The sequence below is a fragment of the Punica granatum genome, chromosome 3 (assembly GCF_007655135.1).
Source record: "Punica granatum isolate Tunisia-2019 chromosome 3, ASM765513v2, whole genome shotgun sequence".
Classification (NCBI taxonomy): Eukaryota; Viridiplantae; Streptophyta; class Magnoliopsida; order Myrtales; family Lythraceae; genus Punica; species Punica granatum.
The window spans coordinates 33,437,592-33,442,734 of record NC_045129.1 but is presented as its reverse complement, the minus strand read 5'-3'; the positions used below and the strand labels follow the sequence as shown (position 1 = coordinate 33,442,734).

Genomic DNA, 5,143 nt, shown 5'->3' with positions numbered 1-5,143 from the left:
GGCGGGAAATCTGACAAGAAAATCAGTCTTCTTCCCTGGCCCCGGCTCCGGTTCATATATGGTAGTATTCGTTTTCCTTTTTTGGATTTTATGATATTGTGTGTATTCTTTTTTATATTGGTAATATATATATATATATATATATAAGGAAATTACAATCATATTCTTTATTTCTCTAGATTTTTCATGGTTTTGGTTGATTCAAGCTGTACTAGCTATATGCGCCAAACGAGTCTTCTTAGTCCGTGTTGAAGCCAAGACACGAGCAATTATTTCGTGACCTTATCGGAATTTTAAGGGCATGTATTCCTCTCAAATTCAACCAAGTATGATATTTTTTCTACTTAAAAGACAGTTTCGTTATATTAAGAAAATTCGGTTCACCTCCCTTTCTTTTAGAAGAAAAAAATCTTATCCCTTTTACGGATTTACAATTTTACACCAGCTATTGCAATTTTGAGTGTTAGTTTTTCAGGATTATTTCGGGGAAAAAAATGTGATTCCCATATCTCTGTCTCCAAGCTTATCGTATATACAATGGGTAGTATTAATTTGGAGGATTGAATGCATTCTATTGTTACAGCTCAGTCGTAGGCTCAAATGCAGTTAATTAGATCTCATGCTCGTGTTTTGCATAGGTTGCATCTTGATAATTTCTAAATATTTTGAAAATACTTTGCCATGTTAATATTGAATGTATGACTTTTTTTTTCTTAGGGTTAATGAACAAATGAACAAAAAAAATGAACTTTGATTCCTTTTTCAATTTTGATAGGAACTTTATTTTTTTGCCAAAAAAGTATGAACTTTGATTTTCTTGTCAAATTAAGCATCTGTGTTATTTTTCATCAATTTTGCTGACGTGACGGATAATGATGACTATATGGCAAACGGTGTCACGCCATGTTAGCAAAAATAATAAAAAATTTAAAGAAAAATTTAAAAAATGGAGAAATGCTTTGATCCAAGAAAAGGTGAGGGCCCTAGCTAGCCAATATAACCTCGATTGGGGTCGTCGTTGACCTCAGAGGACGTCGGCTAAGCCAAACACGGGGTGGTGATTGGGATTGAAGCCCTGCTTGTTGAAATCGAAAGAATCTCCAATGGTGGTGGTCAGGATCGAGGTCCACCCGCTAGGGAGAACCTCCAATTTAAGGATTATCCCGATTCCGACCGTCCACCACTCCCCTAATTAGGTTTGTCGGTGCCCTCTAAGATCACAAGTGACTCCAACCAGGGGTCGGTGGCTCACCCTTTCAATAAATGATAATTTATTGACTATTTTATTTCTTTTGTAAAGTTATTTCACTCTTCTTTTAACGCAAAGCATATATAGTAGTGTCATTAATTAATTAGGTGAGGTAAATAGGTTACTTACATTTAATTAAAGTATAAAACTTAATCAATTGAAGATTACACACATGCGATACATTTCAAAATGCACAAATTTTTGTATGAATAATCAAATATGAAATTAAATATATGTGCAAATAAAGATAGATATAGCATAAATGGAATCAACAGTCATAGTAAAGATAAATATAATATGTTTTTCTTTCTTTCTAATATATTGCTTGAACTCATAAATTGAAATTATCACTTAATACAACTAATAAAATTGATTTTCTCAGCCCCTTCCTCTTGCTTGTCCACCCCGTATTCTGCCCATCGTGCTTTGTCAGCCCTTTATTTGCCATATGTGATCGTATAAGCCCATGCATAGATTTTTTATTTAACAACAGAAAGAGGCTAGTTATGTTCAAATGCTAAATAGACTTTAGCTCCTTGATAATCCTGGACATTCCATGTCTTCACCCGATCTTGAGGAGTAGGGGGTTGGTACCTGCATTTGTATTGCTAGAATCATTGAAAAACGATTAATGGTATCGAGTTTTAAGGTGATCGTGCATTACCGGTTTTTTAACCAATAGAGATTATGATGCAACTCCTGGATACATAGATTGCTACAAGTATATCTAGTCAAATTAATCTTGGCGGCGTTGTATCTAATCAAAATTTGATCACTAATACTCGAAAAAGTCAATCAAGTTATTGAGTCTCGATACAAAAATTCATGTAAAGACAAGTCGCGGTTGTATCCATGGTCATAGCCACCTCCATTGCCTCCACCACCATACCCGCTGCCTCTAAGGTTGTAGCCGCTGCCACCCCCCTTGCAGCGACCTTCATATCCGTCTCCATCGCCGCTAGGGGATTGGACCTCATTGACGGTGATGCTCCTGCCGTCGAGATTCTGGTCGTTCATCCCTTGATCGCATCCCTCATGGACTTCTCGTTGATGAAGGTGACGAATCCGAAGCCACGAGAGCTCCTAATCTCACGATCATTGATGACCTACCGGTGTAGATCGGAGAGAGGAGCTTAGATTTGACGAGGATAAAAAAAAAGGAAATGAAATTGTGGGTATCAATTCAATTAGATCTCCGTTACTAATGAAAAGATGAAGATGAGACATACTGTTTTTTCGAATCGAGTATCTTGCCATACGCACTAAAGGCCCGCTAAAGGGGACTGGTCGTTGATGGCCCAAGCAAGGTAGCCAATGAAGCACCAGTATTCAACATCAGTGAGGCCATGGCAACAACAACCAATAAGGAGAGAAATGCTCGGAAAGGGAAGAAAAGAGTTGAATGATTTTTGTGGGAGGGAGGAAGAGGGCGGCTTTTACACATAGCATAGAGGAAGAGACACTAAACCAGAAGCCATGTAAATAGTCAAAATGGTGACATAGCAAGCTCTCATTTATCGAATGGAGACCTTTCGTCCTTGATCCTGAGCCAGCATTGATATAATATAAATAGATTAATTTTTTCTTTCTTTTTTTTGTTTTATAATAATTAGGTTTCATTCAGTTAAATCTTATAGTGCTGTTTTTAATTGCATCTAGAGTAATATTTTGAATTTTAAAGTCTCATATAAATATATATAATATTTCGTTCCATTACAAAAATATCGATTCACGTTGATTCTACTATTTTCTATGACACAATAATTTATTCTCAAGTATTTTTATTTTCTTTTTCACTGTAATAATCAAGCTAAAGATTAGTGTATATTTTCTTATTCACTTCTTAATAACATTTTGTTTGGAAGCAGTTGTAAAGCATATTCAAAATTAAAAATCAAACTTTTAATTAATCAACATTTCATTGTTTAATATACCTAATATTAATTTAAAATTTTATTCAAGCTTATCAGTACTTATTAGTATCATAGAAATTGTTTACAAAGTTATGCACTAGATCATATTATTCTTCTATCCATATAAATGAATTATTGAAAAACTGTAAAAGCGTTTGGGGAAAAAAGAAAAAGAAAAAGAAAAAGAGAATGATCTTTTTTATTTAACCCTATGAAATGCACTGATGATGCATGAGAATAATTTTTTGAATGCAACCTCTTATAACTTTGAATCAAGCAATGCCAAATATATTTGAGGAACTTTAATTCTTATGTTTTTAATCTATAAATTCTTCTTCCCAATGTATTATTATGTTTATATATTACTTGTAGAGAACCTACAGTATAGTATAACATGCAATTTCAAATATACATTATCATTTGTACATGTCTTGTGCCATATCTGATGCATGTTATATATAAAATTTGCTATAAGAACAGAGACATAGTCGACTGTTTACTTGTATTGGAGCATCCTCACGACAATAGAAATTGCCTGCACTTTTTAGGGTTTAACAGTACATACATGTTAAACTCCGGCTAAATGGAACAAAATTACAACATAATTAAATAGATGAGGGTTATTCTCTTTGAATCTCTTCCCGTGCCTTTTTTAGGTGTAAACATTGGTATCCGGAAGTTTAATTGAGTCCCGACTAATTCAATCGAGCCGAGTCGGTTCATTAAAGGTAAAACTCTCCCATGCCTTTTCAATGTTCAACATTCTCCAGAGGCTATTCTTATTTCCAGTTTGTCTTAAATTGCATTTATTTTATATATATATATATATATTTATAAAGTTGTATCCCAACAATAAATAGGGATAAAAAGGTACTTTTTAAATAGTATAAGGTCATAAATGTAAATATTTAAATAATATTCAATATTAAAAGATACTATCTTAAAGAAAATAAGTACTATCATAATGATATATGTGCATGAATTAAATGCAAATATATAGTGATGAAATTATGAATATATAAAATTAATTCTTTTAATTAAATAATTATAAAAAATATCGTCCATAGATCTACATATATATAAATAACATATTTCTATACATACTTCACTTTCTCTCTATTAAATTAGACTAAAATGGCAAATTTATATTAATTAAGAATTTATTTCTAAAAATATTTAATAATTTTAATCGATATACATATATAGTATTAAAGAAAATAATATTTGATATTATAACTGTCACTTCGAATTGTCTTTAATTTATTATTACTAAGATTTGTTAATAATTTTAATTGATACACATATATAGTATTAAAGAAAATAATATTTGATATTGTAATTGTCATTTCGAATTATCTTTAATTTGTTATTACTACCATTTGAACAGTTTTACTTTAGAAAGATATCTCTTATTAAGCATTTTAATTGGGATGTCGAATTTTTAAAATTATTATTACAAATAAATACTCTAGTTAAAACCAGTGCATCGCATGGGCAAAAAGCTAATTTAATAAAATGATGAATAAAGATAACCTTTAAACTATTTATGAATTACACAATTGGTATATTATTTATTGAGATTTATTGCTATCAAGTTTTAGGAGTGTCACGTAGAATTCTTAGAGCATTTAGTATTTTCTTACATTTATTTCACATTGGAGGCCTCTCTTACTTTTAGTACTCTTTAAATTTAAAATTACATTTATTTAGGTACATTATTGTTGTTTTGTAGTCAATTTTACTATTGATTATATATATATATATATATATATGGATAGATTGTTGCAGTTAGATGATTAGGTATGAGTCAATTTATAGAAAAAGAAATTACTTATAATCAACTTGCATGCACAAAACTATATAATGGATATGATCCAAAAAAATCATATAATGGGTCGACTCGACTCAAACTGAATTAATGAAGGCCCTTTAGATTGCTAAATACCAGGGTGTATACCGAAAAAATTACTAATATTTGCGT

At 31.4% G+C, this 5,143-nt stretch overlaps 1 pseudogene; it reads right to left on the bottom strand.

Annotated features, from left to right (window-relative positions):
* Positions 1-2,039: 2,039 nt before the first annotated feature.
* Positions 2,040-2,805, bottom strand: LOC116200550 (annotated as a pseudogene).
* Between the last annotated feature and the right edge of the window lie 2,338 nt (positions 2,806-5,143).